Raw genomic sequence first — 17,652 nt, forward strand, 5'->3', positions numbered from 1 at the left:
TTCACTTTCCTTTGTTTTTCTTTAGTTCAATATTATTATTTTAAAGTCAGTCTATGTTGCCATAAAAGATTACTTTTATGCCACTTAATTGTGTTAATACTTTTATTCATTTGACTGCAGCATTGGATAGATTTAATCCTTTGATACTGAGTATTTAGATTGTTTCTGACTTTTTACTACTGCAAATAAGGCTGTAATGAATCTCTTTTCCTGTGTCTCTTACCCATGTGTGAAGAATTTTCTCCAATATATATATCTGAAAGTGGCATTGCTGTGTCTTCTCAAGTCTAGCTTCAATTAGATGCATGCCCTACTCCACTTCCAAAATTATCTTTCAATAATAAAATATCTAAAAATGTGACTTTCCTGTTTAAAATCTTCAATTGGCTTCTCCTTCACTACAAACTAAATTATATAGTCCTCAGGGGACTGTGTAAGGTCCTTTCTTATCTGGTTTTTACTCACCTCTCCAGGTTTATCTCTCATCTTTACACTCTATGCTAGTCCTACTGAACTACTTTCAGTACTTCAGCATCTCAGAACTGCTTCTTCGAGGGGAACACAGTGGTCTATTTGCACGTGCTGTGCCCTGTGTTTAGAATACTCGCCTCCACAATCTATGCCTGCTAACTCCTTCTCATGCTTTACAGTTCAACTCAGCTGCCATTCCCCTGGGAATCCCACTGTTTCTCTCCATCTAGGATGATTCAGAAATTCAGAACAAAACTTTCATCTTCTAATTATTCACTGCCAAGATTACTAGTCAACGTCACCCTCCTCTGTGTCCTTACATTCAGGTAAAGAACCTGCAAAGTTTTCCACCCATAACAAGTAGCATATTGGGCATGATGCCCTGGAGTGAACCCCATCCCCAGGGCTGGCACTCCTTTTTCATTGAGAGCATGAGGATGGGAAGCAGACTGCACACAACTATTATCTGGGCCAAATGGCAGAGGGGTAAATGCACTCAACTATTTCAGGAGAAGCGAGTTTTATCTTCTCATCTGTTCAATGACTGGTCTCTGTGCCTCCCTCTCTCTCTCCTCACCTACGCAACAATGATCGTTAAGACACAACTTGAAAACTCCTTTCCTCAGTGGGGCTACAGTCGCTATTGAAACATGCGTGCCCCATTTCACACAATCCCCGTGCACAAAGAACACTAACAATCCCTTGGACTTAAATGATTTCACAGGTTATGGGCTTCACTGTGTCTCACTTATGAAAACGTTTCCTCCCACAGATACGAGCAGCCAGAGCAGCCATAGCAGCCACTCCTCCTCAGGTAAGCACATTTCACCCATAATCAGGAAAAATTATCATTTGAAATATGGGAATAGGAGTCGTTTTGATCCTGTATGAAGGTAACAAGCATGCTGCTCCATAGAATGCATCCCCAAAGCCCGCAGTGAGGGGGTTCTGACTGGGGGCTGGGGATTGAAAAAAAGGGGTTTAACCACCACGCCGAGAGAAATTTACGTGTTAAGTAAGCTTCTTTTCTTCTTACATACCACTACTCTCAGTAACAAAGCAGTGAGGACTCTCTCTGTGCTGGGCAGGTTCCAGGCCTAACTGACATGGAAGCAAGAGGCTGGAAGGAGGATGGGGAGATCACAGTCCGGGGGAAGGGACAAAGAATCAAAGGGACAGGTAATCGAGTACAATAAATGCTGGGATACTGGCACAGAGCACTGCTATGCAAGTTGAAAACATAAAGAAAAGGTTCCAAACTGAGACTTGAGGGACTGAGGAACGGGAAGAGAAAGTGCCATTTAATGTTCACAATGACTTGCAGGGGGATAGTAAGCTGCTCCATACATTAGATGTGTCCTCAGCAGCAGCTGCGGTGCATCGCTCTGTAAGAGACAAAATGACCTAGAGGGGAGTTTGGAAATAGTGACTGCCATTGTCCACCAGTCCCCCAAGGGCATACCTCCTTGACCAGGGAGCACACCTCTGGGCAAGATGCTCTCCTGCTGACAGCTGCCACCAAGGCCCATTCTTGGGCTACAGTGCAAGGCAGGGTCTCCAGAAGTTTCTTGGAGGTTGGCTCGCCTGCAAGCTCAAGCCTTAGGGTCCCTTGTGGTCCCTAAGAGCTCACCTGCACCTGTCACATGTCCCCTCAGGTGTAACCTTCTCAAGGCACACACAAACATACTTGGGTACTAACTGACCCTGGGACTTATGAGACTATCTGTTGCTAGTCTGCAGAGATGAGAGGCTCCTAGACCTGCAGAAGCCCTTCTCAGCACAGCTCCTGCTCACCTCCCCAGCCTCGCTCTGCCCACTCCCCCCGATCCTCACTGTGTGCTCTGCCCAAGTTCTCACTACATCCTGGAACTCCCCTGGCTTTCCTGACAATAAGTTTGCACATTGATTTCCTCTACCTACAATGGCCCTTCCTTTGGTAACTGAAGGAAATCTACATATCCTTCAAATCCAATTGACATATCCAAGTCCTCTACAAGCAGAAAGGGTCCCTTCTCTGTATATTCATAACCCTGGATGTATCACTTTGCCACACTGTTCAACATGACTAGCTTTCTGTGTTGATTCCCACTCCAAGATGAAGTCCCCTCTCTACCCAAAATCCAGACTTTTCTCCTATTTCTTGCCTTTGCACCTCCACCTGCCCAAGGCAGATATCTAACCTTACTCACTACCTGATTCTTAGTGTATTACCACACCTAATTAACTGTATTTCTTATACATCTCTTAAATTTCTCCCTGTATTTGACTCATCACTGGCCTAGATTATTTCTTTTAACTAAAGCTCTTTTCATCTGAACTCCAGCCCCTCTTGTCTTTGAAGAGGCACTTTTGCCAGTGGTTAAACACAGGGACTCTCCTGCCTGCTGACTTTGGTTTAAATCTCAGCTGATTCTTTCCAGGGCTTTAGTAAAGGAGGAAATTCTAGCACTCACCTCTTCAGTTGCTTCAAAAATAAAATGTGGTAACATATATAAAGGGACTAGACTAGATCCTGGCACAGAATAAGGACTTCCTAAGCATCGCTAGTTACTACTATTCTCCCAGCAAATCTGTTTTTTGTGAGTCTGATAACATCCTCCCCTGGCAAAAGAAAAAAAAAAAAAAAAGTGGTTCTGGGGCTTTCTGTGGTCTTTGGGATTTAGTGGATTTTGTAAGACCCTCCATGGTCTGCTCCCAACTCCCCTCCCAGCCTTCTCTCTTGGACTTCTATACATACTCTGCATTTCAGACAAGGGGGCTCCACCCTTCCCTGGTTGTGCAGCTCTGTTGTCTTTAGCTCCCTTTCCTGTGAGTTATTCCACTAGAGGGCACTTCACCTTCGCTCACCTGGCCACTTCCAACTCATTCTCCAAAATCATTTCACAGGCCAAGTTCACTGTCTGAGGAGCTCAAGAAGACAAACAAAAAACAAGAAAAATAGTTTTAAACATGGATAATTAATATTTTATATTTGTATTTATCATTATATATATTATACATATTATTTTATATTATAGTTATTGGGAACTTCTCTTTTTTTCCATTGTTGCCAATGCCCTTCCAGGGTTTTCTGGAACCAACCATGTATGTAGACTACACATGGGCTAGCTACATAAAATGAGCATGGCTGATACCAAAGATTGCTTTATGTCTGCGAGAGGGGTCTGTAGTGACATTTGAAGTGTGCAGAAAAAAGCATCTTCACTTTTGAACCTTGGGACCTAAAATTCTACTCTAATAAATATGTATCTGCTTAGATTGCCCCCTTTTACACATCCTTCTGGGAGAAGAGTCTATTGCATCCCGAGGATTCATGCACTGGGCCAGTCTTGTTAATGAAGGAAGGAAACTGGAGCCCAGTGGGAGAGGAGAGGAGGTCAAGAGCTCCAAGGAGGGGCAAGAGAGGAGAAAGGAGCCCTGCAATGAAGCCCTACATTTGTAGAGATGCCCTAATTAAACATTTTGTCCAATATCATCTGTGAGAGGGAATGCAAGTTCTTTCTCAAGGCCCTCTGGCACACCCAAAGACAAACTAACACAGTTCTCTCAACGAAATGTTTATCTGATAGCTGAGTTATTCAAAAGAGACTATTAGTTCAAACTATTAAAGTGGAAGAAAGTGAACTTAAAATTTAATAATAAGGCCCTGACCATCCCACAGTCCAGAGATTAGATCAGCTGAGAAAAATAAAGATGTGGCATTTCATTGCACAGCTTAGCAGTATGAGAGTAAATGTGCATCCTCTTATACTGTATGCACAGCCCCTGGGCCAAGGCAATCTAAGCCAGGACACACCTTGGTAGCCTTGGTGCTCAGCACTGGGGTATACTGGCTGGCTTGCGCGTGGGCCCAGCCTGTCCTGGTGAAATATGGGTTATCTGCCTGCTCTTTGGGTTTAGCCTTTCCCTGTTTCCCAGTTTTTGTGTCAGTCTGACTTCCTTTCATGCTTGCTCCTCACCATCACTGAAGACCTGCTCTGGACCACTCCCTGAAACCCTCAACCAGCTTCCTAAGAGTGCCTTCTCCCTAAGGACTGGCCTTGCTCCCTGTATTCTCAGATGATGCCTTAGGTATTGGATTCTCCCAGACAACCCAGGGGCTAACTCTGGCCTATCACAATATTGCTGCTTCCTGGACAACCCTCGCCTGCCTGCAGCAGCCCAGATAGGGTGCAAGCTGTGCCCTCTTGAAAGCTCTAAACTGATTAACTGACTTCCTGTGGCCAACACTAGTTTCATATCCACCTCATTCCAATTTACTCCTGATAAGTGCATCTCTGGGTCCACTACTGAGGGTTATGACTACTGAATAGAAAGGAAAATACTAAGCAAAGCCTAGGTTACATTAAAATCATATACATTAAGATTTAAGGGGAAGGGCACTGGGTGTCTTTACTTCTTTAAAAGCTCAAAATGCTGATTTGGTTTATTATTCAAGAACTGTTTTGATTTATTCAAATCTATGACTGGTAAACTTGATCAGAATAGCAGCTTAAAACCATTGATAAATCACAATTATTTATAAATTGTGTTACAAGCTATTTCTTATCAATAATATGGTTCTGAAGTTCAGAAATTGCTTTTTGCAATTAATGTGAGGAGCTTCAAGTTTATTTCTACAATAAGGGCATGTTCTCTTGTGGTCTGAGATGCTGCCTGGCTGAAATAGAAAGAGGCGGAGTTCTAGCTGATGTATTGGTGCTCATGTATGTGTGTGGATGTGCTGGACATGAGTGTCAGCAGTCACAAGTGGCACAAGGGAAAACACTGAGGACTGAGAGTCTGGAACATGCTGGTGAAGGGCTTCCACCTTGTGATGCACTGGTGAGGGCCACCGCAGCAATAACAATGAACTCGCTTTCATACAGACAAACTTCAAGAGCTTTATTTATCATGATGTGATGGGAGATACCACTAAGCAATTATGAGGACAAAATATTTGAAAATATTACCACCAAATGTAAGAAGAGCCAAAAAGGAGTCCGAGTATTCCTGTCATGAATCTCCCCGCAAAAACTAGGTTAGGTCATTCACTTTAAACATTGTTACAGTTTATTTCGTACTGTGTCAAATCTAGTCTCCATGATCTAACTTAATTTTCACAAAGCTATAAACCAACTTTTTCCCAGCCCTGTATCATCTCCATTATAAAGATGAGAAGACTGAGACTTAGAGAAGTGAAGTCACTTGTCAATGGCTGTTCTGCAGGTAAGTGATGGCGAAGCTAGACATTGCAGAGGTTCTGTGTGACTCCAAAGCTGAAGCCCTGACTGTGGTGCTGAGCTGCCTCTCCCATGGCCCCGTGATTTCCGATGCTGTTGGAAAGTGATGTCCTAGGAGTGACAGATCGACCTTCTGCCAGCCCCAGCTCCACCTTGTAACTGCAGGCACCGCAGACGTGTTCCTAGAAGGAAGAACATCAGCCTGTGTGATGACTCTTGCTTGCTTAAAAGAGCTCTCAAGTGACTGAGGTGGTCCTGGGCTCTGCAGGCACCAGAAGACCCAGAGGGCCAAAGATTCCTTAGGTGGGGAGTATTGTGGTGCCCACTTTGCAATCCCTAAGAAAATTTGGGTGCACAAGAAACCTGACACTCAATTAAATATCTGTTTGATACTTTTCTGTTCCGCCCACTAGAATGGGAACTCCATGAACACAGGGATTTTGCTTGGTTCACTGCTGTGTCCAGGCACCAAGAACAGTGCCTTCCAGTTAATAGATACTCAGTCAATATTTTCAAAAAGTGAGTGCTTGGCTTCCCCTGAGGGAAGAGGCACTTGATTCAAGTCCTCTAAGTTAAGATTGCAGAAAGAGCCTTTCAGTCACTTAAAGTTACACCACCTAAGTCAAGGGGGGCGGGGATCAGCACTAGGAGGAATCTGAGTGGGGATGTGGGTTGGTGTCCAGACTGAGAGTTGGGAGAGGCATGGGGTCGGGGCAGCAGCAGCATGGAGGTGATCCAGACTGGGCAGGAGGGGCAGGCAAGGAGGAGACCTGGAGTCTCAGAAAGCCCCAACCCAGGACAGTGCCACATTCTAAGTCACTAGAGGAAACTCAGTATCAAAACATGATAATTAATATGTAGTAGGTACATCATAGACATCAGGCACAGCTCTAAGTATGTCACACAGATTGACTTATTTCATCTCCACACCAACAACTGATTTAGACAGAGGCTAATAAGTCACAAGGTCACCCAGGGAGCAGCAGAGTCTGGATTCAAACCCAGGCTGACTGGTTCCAGGGCTGTTGTTCTTTATCATGAGATCTCAGGACTGTAATGGCAGCCATCCTGGGAGAGTAGCTGCATCAGATAAGATGTTGATGGTAGTCTACATCATGCTCTCTCAACAATGAGTAGTGATTAAGAACATGAGTATCCACAGACATTGCTCCTGAAGTTCTCACACTAAGTCTCAAGGCCATGACTGCCCATGTAGGATTTCTCCCCTTTCTAGAATAAGATACATAGAAACAATTACATAGGGTGCTTGGGACCCCTGTCTGGGTCAGGGGTGAGCCTTTGTGGGAGAATGGGCACCCATAGTATAACAGGTGCCATTCTAAGTAAAGGGAACACCCAGGTGAATAAGACAGCCAGGCCCTCAAAAGGCACTCTGGGGGCAGTGGGGCAGTCTGCACCTCACACACACACCTCACACAGCGCCACAGAAAAGTGGCACGGTCACAAAATGACAGACGCCTCAGTCCCAAGGAGCTCCTATAACAGCAAAGAGAAAAAACGTTAACTCAGAAACAAACAGTTTTTACCAAAAAGCCTGCCTGAAGGGCTTTCTTCTACCTCAAATATACACAAGACCACACACACACACACACACACACAGACACACACACACATGCTACCTCCCATCTACATGCACAAAAGTCACTTTATCCATTAATATTCATTGTAGCCTGAGAAAAGGAACATACTTGGGTAGATTTAGAAATCAGATTACCTAGTGACAAATACAAACAAGATTTTTTTCTTTTTATAGAAAACACAAAGTTTAACTTGAAAGTCCCGTAATACTTAAATTCAAAGCGCCTTAGAACCACTATTTTCCCTGCGAGGCATTGCTGCTCAGAATCCCCCACCAGCTGGCTGGGGCATGTGTGAGAAAAGCCGCGTATTTGGGGAGCGGTCCCTGCACCAGGCATTTTTCTCAGCATCGCTGCCGCTCAGCCACGCTACTCCGGCACCTGCAGGATCAGTCGGTTTGCACAAGCAGCTTCCCAAGTCAATGACGTAGCTCCCCTTCTGTCGTTCCCAGGGACCAACATCTGTCAGAGATCAGCGTATGCATCCGCGTATTAAAGCGCTCACTGTTCTGAGGCCCTGCACTTAATTTTCCCTTGGGTAAACAGAGCCAATAATGGATAAATACTGAAGGATCAAATATCCTTAAACTAGTGGAGGGAGCTGTGAGTGCAGACTTTAATCTACATCAGAAGTGAGGAAAAAAAAAACAGAGCAAAAAATAAAATATAAAATATAAAATGACAGAAGCTCTTCAAATCAAGAGAGAGGAGCCAGGGAAGAAGTTCCTGACATAGGCCTTGTAATGCCATGGCAAGCGTCTCAGTAAAGGGTGGTGGGCAAGGGCATTTAGGAGTTCTCTGGTGGAGTGTATGTAAATGTTAAATATGGTGTGATTCAACCCAACTATCTTTCTTCTTTCAGAAAATAGCACAGTGTCTCCTTGCATGCCATTGTCCAAGCTGGTTGAGCCCACTCTCTCTGTAACCATACACCGGAAGACGTCTACACATGTCCTAATTACATTTCAAGGCAAGTCCTAATAGGAAGGTGAACTCTGAACAGGCTGACGGTCTTGGCCTTTGAGTCCATGGTTGGTCTTCTAATGGCTGAGCCAGCCCCTCAGGGAAAACACACAGCTTGAGTTTATCTTTCAAGTATAAACTGAGGATGCACAGTTCAGACTCTCAGGAATTCTTGTCTCACACAGAGGCATGGTGTATTTCATAACTTCTATCTAAACCTTTCTTAGAAATGTTTTAATCTTTCATATAATTTTACCTCAAAAGATTATTTCTTCTAAGCTTCATCACCATTATGCAAATGCACTATGATTTTCTGAGTTGCTTTAAAAGAAAATCATTCAGCCATTCCTGATTAAATATTTTCTTTTCATTAGTTAAAAAAATTAGATATTTTTTTCTTGTTATTAAAAAAAGTATGTAAATCAACCTTGCCATGGCCCAATACTTACCATAGCCATGCATCTATCTTACCTAAACCATTTGAGTCTACTTTTGAAATACACATATTCAGAAACCTCAAAAAGAGGTTAAATATATGGCCAGTGGTTATGGTTGTAAATTGCCAGTGGGAAAGCAGAAAGGTTCCAGGTAAGATGGTCCTCAAAGTCAAGCTGACACTATCCACAGAGGTGTCTGCATTGCATTGGTCTCAGCCTCCAAAATTGCTGCCATATATAGGTGGCCCCCATGTGTCCTTTCTAGTTGGAGCTGAGTTCTCCACTTTTATTTATCTTTGTCAAAAAAGTACCTGGATAACCTTCAGAGTGGACAAGGCAAAATATCATTGGTACTTGTAAGAGAGGCAGGAAAGAAATCAAAAGATTAGGTCTAACTCAGACCTAGGTTCCCAGCTTTCTCCTCCATAAAAGTGAGCTGTTAGTACAGTGCCAAGTGAAAATGAGAAACCTAGAAAGCTGAACTGAAGAACTACATCATTTATTTTTCAGTGGGGTAAAGAATGTTTAAGTCTTGAGAAATCAATGAGGGAATAACAACACATAGATCCTATAAATAATGAATGAGCTGGATATATAATCAACTGTGTTAAAACAGCATTAATGAAATTGCCAATAACTGAGGAGGCAGAAACAGCCAAAATAAAATTGCCATCACTCAGAAAAGCTCTTCATTCTTGTTCCTTGTATTTTTGTAAATGAGTCTTTTTATTTATGTAGTGAAGAAAAACTAACAGCCATGCATACAGGTTTAAGAGACAATAGTGATGTGATTGTCAATTTAAAAACCACTTGACAAAATTTCTCCTTTAATTGCATGGTTCCATGTATTTGTTGATTTCCTTCCTGGAAAAATTATTTCTGTGCTTCCATCTTGCTCAGACCCGGAGATCTTCAAATCTAGTTTTGTATGTATTTCTCATGAAATAAGCAGTCAACAAGTTGACTGTTATAATTTTAGAAAGGGGAAAGGAAAAGGCTTAGCTAGGCTAGGAAAATGCCTGGGGACAATATGTAAAGAGTTAGGCTTTGAACCCAGAGATATCTGGACCCTAAATCTAGTTTCTTAATACATCCTGCTTTCCTTTCTAAAGAAATGGGTTCCTGCCTTTTTATCACCAGAAGCCTCTTTTTAATGTTTCCTTTCTCTCCCACTAAATCCAAGTCCTGATATAATTTTGATCAGCAAACACATGATAAAAATTAAGTAACAACTAGTTCTCTATTTGTAGCCATAGAAAATATTTATTAAAATATTAATGAGCATGTCTGACCAATGTGAGGTAATACCGAGTTGATATTATTTCAGTCAAAGCGTTTTCAAAAAGCCATTCTTACTAGTCTATTCAATGTCTTGGATTTAAATGTTTAATTTGTATTATTAGGCTTTTTGAGTCATCTTGTGTGTTTCTGGGACTCTTGCAAACTGCTGGTCTCTCTCTAATGGTCAACAGAAGACATCATACTCTATGTTTTTAAATAACAGAAGCAGGAGATATGATTGTTCTGTTCCTGAGAAAGCATTACCTTGAGCCAGAAATCCTTTCATAGGCCAGTCTAAATCCCTCCTGCTCCAGTGTAAACCCATTTCCTCTCCTGGCCTCAGGAGAAATGGGAACAGCTGCCAGTTGTCTTTTAACTCTCTCTTTGTGACCAACGGCTGGTCCCTCTTTATTGTCCACACCATGTTGTGAGCCACCCACGTTGGATAAATTCCTGACAAACTGAACTATAGGTTTGCTTTCCTGACTCTCATTTCCCAACACATTTTCTGGGTTCTCTTTTTGTTATGCAAGTAGGAATTTAGATTCTGGGGATCCCAACGCAAAGCCCCAGGCTTGAGAAGTATCTCACAGGGCTGCATGTATTGTTCACATAGCCCCAGGCTGGAGGAGAACAATCTGATATCATGATAGCTGAGACTAATATCTGTTGCTGCTATTTCAATTGCATTTAGTACTTCTGGAAATTCTTGCCTTGGGTCACAGTCCTATTACCAGCTGGGGTCAAAATACACCAGATGAAGGATTCATATTTCCATCTAATTCATTATACTGATGGCTTTTATGAAGCATCTGGATGGGGCACACTACAGGGATTCCTAGAGAATCATTTGGAATAATGATGAAACTTTTGTCCATTATCAATCAAATCCTGTCCAATCATTAAATGATATTTTCAGTTCTCATCAACTCCATTTTCATGTCCCATTAACAAGTAAAGATACAAACATCAAAGTAATATTTAATCTCACTCACAAACAATCCTAGGGAGAACTCCAAGAAGGGATCTGGTCCATCTCCCTAAGCTGCAAGTAAACCAAAATCGTGTCTCCCACACGGAATCTTTTCTATTGTTGTGCTTTGGATCTCCAAGTTTGAAACATCAAATAAATGCCATAACTGTACTGAAATTAATATTCAATCTTTTATGCAGCTACTTAATGGAACCAACTTCCCACCTCTATTGGAAAGCAAATAGAACAAGTACTCTCAAAATGTATAGATCCTAATTTCTAAGAAAAAAAAAAGTGGCATTCTCTTCAGTCAGCCCTGGTTCCCTTAAAGTCAAGTTCTAATAAGAGTCGTATGCAGCCAAGGGCAGGTGATAACATCATTTATTCTTTAAAAAGCTTTTATTACAAGACTGTCCTTTCGCCACAACTGTAAGTTTTTGTAATAATTTTAAATATTTATGTCACTTTTTGTTTCCATTTGACTTCTGAGACAACTTTTTATAGTTGTTCTCTTTTAATCATTACAATAAATTTGACCAGAGCTCTACTAAGAACAGAAGCTAAAAGTTGGCTTTCCTACTGAAAAATGTCATCCTAAGGACAAGAGATTCAGAATGGAAATCCAGTGAATTCGACTTGGCTGCATTTTCTCAACCATATACACAATTTCCACAAACATTTTTAGAAGGCAAATGGCAAGTCTATTTACATTTCTAACTCCGTTACAACAAGAAAGTTTATGTTATGTTTTTATTAAAAAGTAACAATGTCGTTTCTGCTGTCAACTAAAATAAAGCAAGGCTAACTACCTTGGTATATACTGTATATCATTTTATGTCACTACAATGAGATAAGTCCTTGAGACTAGGCAATAATCTTGTTTCATGGACTGAATGGTAATCCTCCCTCCAAAGATACATCCACAGCATCTCCATGGAACCTGTGAATGTGATCTTACTTGTAAATAGAATCTCTGAAGATGTAATTAGGTTAAGAGAAAGTCATCCTGGGTTATCTGGGTGGTCCCTACATACAAGGATAATTATCCTTAGAAGAAACAGGATGAGGAAAGGTAAGTGGGCAGAAGAGGAGGAGACCAGTGAAGACAGAGGCAGAGATTGGAAGGATACAGCCCCAAGACAGACACACAGAGGAGAAGGTGATGGGCAGAGATGGAAGTGATACCCTCATAAGCCAACAGACACTCAGAGCTACTGGATGCTGGAAGAGGCAAGGAACTGAATCTCCCCTAGAACCTTCAGAGAAAACACAACTCTGCTGACACTTGATTTTGGACTTCTGGCTTTAAGTCACTAGGTAATTTGTTATAGCAGCTACAGGAAATGAACATAAAATTATTTTTAATAATTGACTAGCCTGATAATCAAATCTAATTGTATAGCCAAATCTATACAAACCTATTGTCCATAAATCAGTAATAAGATTTAAGGGAGGAGAAAAAGATTCAATTGCAGCTCAGTCATTCATAAAACAAATATTTACTCAGTTCCTATGTGTCAGGCCTGAGGACCATTCTATTCTTCTCTCTCTCCATCACCAAGGCCTATTCCTTCTACTTCTAAGTCTTTCTGAAATGCATCTTATCTCCTTCTCCCTGCCCCTGTGCTTGCTCAAACTTCCACTATTTTCTCACATGGATCTTTGAAATGGCTTCCCAAGGCACCTCCCTGCTCCCAGCCTTCCTTTTCACCCCCATCTCAAATCTACCAGCCCTCTGGTCCATCTCCAACATAGCCACCAGAATAAATATAAGCACACAATTCACCCTCCTCTCCAGGTGCATCCCTCATGGGGTTACCTATAATCTGTCTCACGAAAGCTGACCTTTTGTATAATACATAACACCCCCTCGCCTCATCTCTCAATGTTCCTCTGTATCTTCTACACGTCAGACACGCAAAACTGAACTGTTTTCCAAGGCCTCCAGTCTCTGCTTGCACACTGCCGTCTGGGTAGGGTTCCTCTCCCTCCCCCAAGCCAGTCATCTTTTCCCACCAAGGTTGACACCCCAGGCAATGCCTGGCTTTTTCTGGGCAGTCTCTATATTCTCTCCGCCCCTTCTTTGGTCAACACCGAATTAGATATCTCTTTTTTTGTTTTCCACAGCTTCCTGTGTTATCATTAATTTCTGTCTTTTCCACTAAACAGAAAATACCATGAGGTCAACATCTGATTGGTTATTAACTTGGCAGCCAGAGGAACAGGTGAGGCAGCTCCCGAGGGGCACCTGTTGCTCTGGAGAGTGCCCTCTGCAGTGTCTCCAGCACTGGGTGCTGGCTTGTACCGGGGCAGGGTGGGCCACCACCACAAGTTTTGCAGGTTTGGGGGTTCAACAGAGAAAAAGTCCTCAGAAGCAACCACCTAGATGTCACCAACCCATGTTCCAGATTTCCTTAACCAGGTTTTCTTAATCAGGGCTCTGACCTTAACATGGAAGACCTGCCTTGGTGGAGCATTCAAACCTGGGGCTCTATGAGTTGAGCAGACATCGGTCTGCTGCCCAGCTGCCTCCGCCCTTCCACACAGGAAAGGAGGATCTCTTTGTAAGCCTCTACCTGCTTGTGAATGGCTTACATTCTCATCCTCACTCTGTGGGGCACCTAGGCAACTTAGCAATAACCAGCCAAGTCTGCTCTCTTGTAGCTATTCTTCCAAGTGCCCAAATCAGCACATCTGTAAATATGCCATTTCCTCTGGATGTTTTTCTAGGTCCCCATCTGTGAAATCTGTAACCCACATACCACTCATGATGGCATTTTCTTCACCCGCCATGTGGTGACAGACCCTAATCTCCATATGACTCCCATTTTATTGGGCCACTCTCAGGAGCACTTGTATTAGTTTAGTGAAGCAGATGTCAAAGTGAAATTAGATGTGCAGGAGATTTACTGAGGGAAACGTCTGCAAAGGGGAGAGCTGGAGGAGGAAGGGAGAGTCTCTGGTCGAGAGTCTCCGGTCGCGATGCAGATGTGACTGACCCCTATGAAGGAGAGAGGGAAGGAAGGAGGGTTGTGTGGGTAGCGCCACAGACTGCAGAGCAGCTCTAAAAATTTCCAGCTAGGCCAATGGAAAGTCCCTGAGCAAAGTTACCCGTGTCCCAGGAATGAACCTTTTTACCTGTGCCACACTGAGTAACTGGCTAGGAGCAGCTCCTGGGAAGTGTGACACTGGTGGGAACATAGCGATAGCTTCAGAGCTTAGTTCCTGGGGGCATCCATCAAGCACCCTCCCCTAACAGAGATGTAAGTGACATATGTTCATGGCCATCACACTCATCTAGTTGTCAAATAACTGGCTTTATTATAAATAAAACAGAGACAGGTGATTCTCACTTTACACTGCTCCACAATGCATGAATTCCGGTCACTATAATTTAGTTAAAATAACAACAATCCTCCAGCAACATGGCTCAAATTTCACTTTCCATCTTATATTAACAGTGAGTAAATTACATCCAGTGGAAACTTTGCTGCTATCTCTTTAATCCAGATATCACTACATAGGTAACATGCATATCGTGATCAATGACCATTGATGCCACTTCTTTCAAAGACTGTTGGTGACTGGTCACTATGTATCAGTTACATAGTTTACGCACAAATAGCAAAGCATATATTTGTGTTGTCTCCTTGTCTCCTAATGATAAAACCATGTGACATTACATAAATGAATAATCAAAAGAGGGAACTGGCCAACAAATATAAAAATAAAACAAAAAAACCAGAAGTGACAGTACTAGAGGTGGAATTTGGATTGAATGTAAATAGGTTATAGAAGAAATGGCTGATTATGGGAATGTTGATACTGTCACTGTTGGAGACTAAATATGCAGCCAGAAGAAACAGAGTGAGGACAGAGTTATTGGGAGCCTGGGCAGCTGATAAAAAGAGACCTTCCTCAGAGATACAAGTCAGAAATCCCTTCACAGTTTCTTATTGTCAAAATGATAAATGCATTGCTACCTCTCCCTGCAAAAGTCAAATCTGGAGAGAAATTACAGAAGCTAAAGAGAATCAGGGACTCCAGGACTGGACACAACAGAAACACCACAAGGGAAGGCCGTGGTAACCTCCTGCTGAACCTGCACTGATGTGTGTGGGAGCTGGGAGACCACAGCCAGAGCAGAGCGGACCTGGAAGTGGCTGTGAAAGAATAAGCTGGAGGAAATAATTTAATTCTCTCTTTCCTCACCCATACTGACTTGGTACCACCACTGCCCATCCATTCCCTAGAAATGGGCAAAAACAGCCCAAAGCACCGGGACTGGTGTCCTTTGTGTGGGAGCAGTGAATGGAAGTGTACTGGGTGCTGACCAAGGAGGTGCCCATGGGCACTCAGTTCCCCAGCCTTTTCCATCCTAGCTTGCATAGCTGGTGGAAAACCACTATGGCCACTGTCCTTCCCTAATGTTGTGTCTTCCTAAGCGTGGAAAAGTGAAATCCTGCCCCAGAAATTTGGTTGGTGCAGTGGCAGCAAGAGGAATAATCTGTAGTAGATTTGGGGTATTTGGGCCTCTCCTCCTGAGGCTCATCCTGTCCCTTCTCTTTAAACTCACTAGAACTGGTGCAGTTTAGGACATGGACTTCAGCCCCTTCTTTACCTTTCCCACATGTTTTCTGGCCGAGCACCTGATACCTCCAGGGAGTACCACAAGCCCGGGTGATTCAGAAGACAAAAGAAAAGGCCATGGGCCACTAAAGCAGAAACCAATCTGCTCAATTAATTTATTACACTGTAATTTAGAATTAATATACTGATTTACAATCTTAATTGTGGAAATCAAGAATTTAATATATCCTGAAATATAATTAAAGGAGAGATAATAGAAAATATGTGTAACATAATCATGAACCAGAAATAATTTTTTTTAAAAGAAACATTAGGTATGTAACACACAAACACTGACCTAAAAAATAATGGATGAGACAAATAACAGGATGGATACATTAGACGTCAATAAGATGAAAAGCTTGATTTAGTAATTCTCCAAGATAGCATTAAATAAGAAAATATATTTAAAAATAGATATGCAAAATAGAAGTGCCAACGTATGTGTGATAAGAGTCCCAGAAAGAAAAAGATATATAAAGAGAAAAAAGTATTTTTTATAAAACATAGAATTTCCACAATTAACAGAAGATAAAGACTTCAGATTGAATTTGTTAAACAATACAGATAAGGGAATACATTTAGATATAATATAGCGAGAGCAAAGAATATCAAACACACACAAAAAAATTCTAAATGTTTACAGAGGAAAATAACAGATTGTCTACAGAAGAACAAGACTGATAGCAGATTTACCAACAGCAATATTGAATGCATAATATAGTAATATTTAGTATATTGAAGGAAAATAATTGCATCCCATAAGTTGACACCAAGCTAAAGTGCCATTAAAATGTGACATGTAATAAAAATATTCAGCGGCATTCCAGGCATCAGAAGATTTTCTATACAAAGATCCTTCTTGAAAACACACATTGAGAAAATATTAAAGTAATATGAAGAGAAAAATTGGGGAGATATTTTATGAGTTATGGATTATAAAAGAAATAATTTGTAGTTTACTGTTCATGAAAATGAACCAAAACAATGATAAATAAGGACCAAAATAACCAAAGAAAATATGTCTATTAACAATCTGTAAATAAAAATTCTAGACAATATCAATATGATGTGGCATAGAGGAAGCAACGTACCAGGTTATCTTTTTAAACTTGATGAGTTTAAGAAATCAATAAAAGGGACTGAAGTTGAATAAGTTTTAGTCAAGAATAACCACTATATGGACAAAATTATTGACTTTTAAAACGATAGACAAAAACTTGAACTATCCAATGGAAAACATAAAAAGGAAGAGAGAAAGAAAAATAAATGAGTAAAAGAAAGAAACGAGGGAAAAAGCAGGACAACTGTAACTGATAAACAAAATAAAAATTCTATATAGAAAAAAAAAGAAGGAAAGAATAAAGGGAATAAAAAATGAGATAAAAAAGTCCAAACATAAAGTAATTAAAATGAATGTATATAGGTTAAATGCACCAATTAAGAGATGCGAATTCTCAGACTGGATTAAAAAATAAAACCCAAATATTCTTTTTAAAAGGATACACTTAAAAGAGAGATTGAAAGTATAAGTAAGGAAAAAATTGACCAGGCAAATATGGGTCAAAAGATACCTAAGGTAGCAATCTTAACACATAACACAAAAGAGTGAGGTAAAGAAGAATGTTATATATTGGCAAAAAAAAAAAAAAAAGAAAAAAGTTGTATCATTGTAACTTACATGAACCTAACAAAACAGCCTCAGAATAGAAAAAGAAAAATATGAAAGGACTTCAGGTAGAAAAATCAACAATCACAGATAAAAAAATTTAACATATCCCTCTTACAAAGTGGCAAATCAAGGGAACAAAAATTAAGTAGTGATACAAAGATATGAATAAAAATTAATAATTCCAAGCTGTTAGACATACATAAAACTCTATACCAAATGGAGAATACACATGGAATATCTACAAAAACAAATCTTGCATTAATCACATAATGAATTCTAAATTTAGGCCTAAATAAATCATAAAAGCTAAATAATAGAATTTTCTTGCTTTCTTATAATACAATAAAATTATGTTAAGAATAAATAAGATTTAAAAAATAAAAATGGGAGAAACTAACATATTTCT

Source organism: Furipterus horrens, unplaced genomic scaffold (genome assembly GCF_987537825.1).
Source record: "Furipterus horrens unplaced genomic scaffold, mFurHor1.1.pri manual_scaffold_7, whole genome shotgun sequence".
Lineage (NCBI taxonomy): Eukaryota > Metazoa > Chordata > Mammalia > Chiroptera > Furipteridae > Furipterus > Furipterus horrens.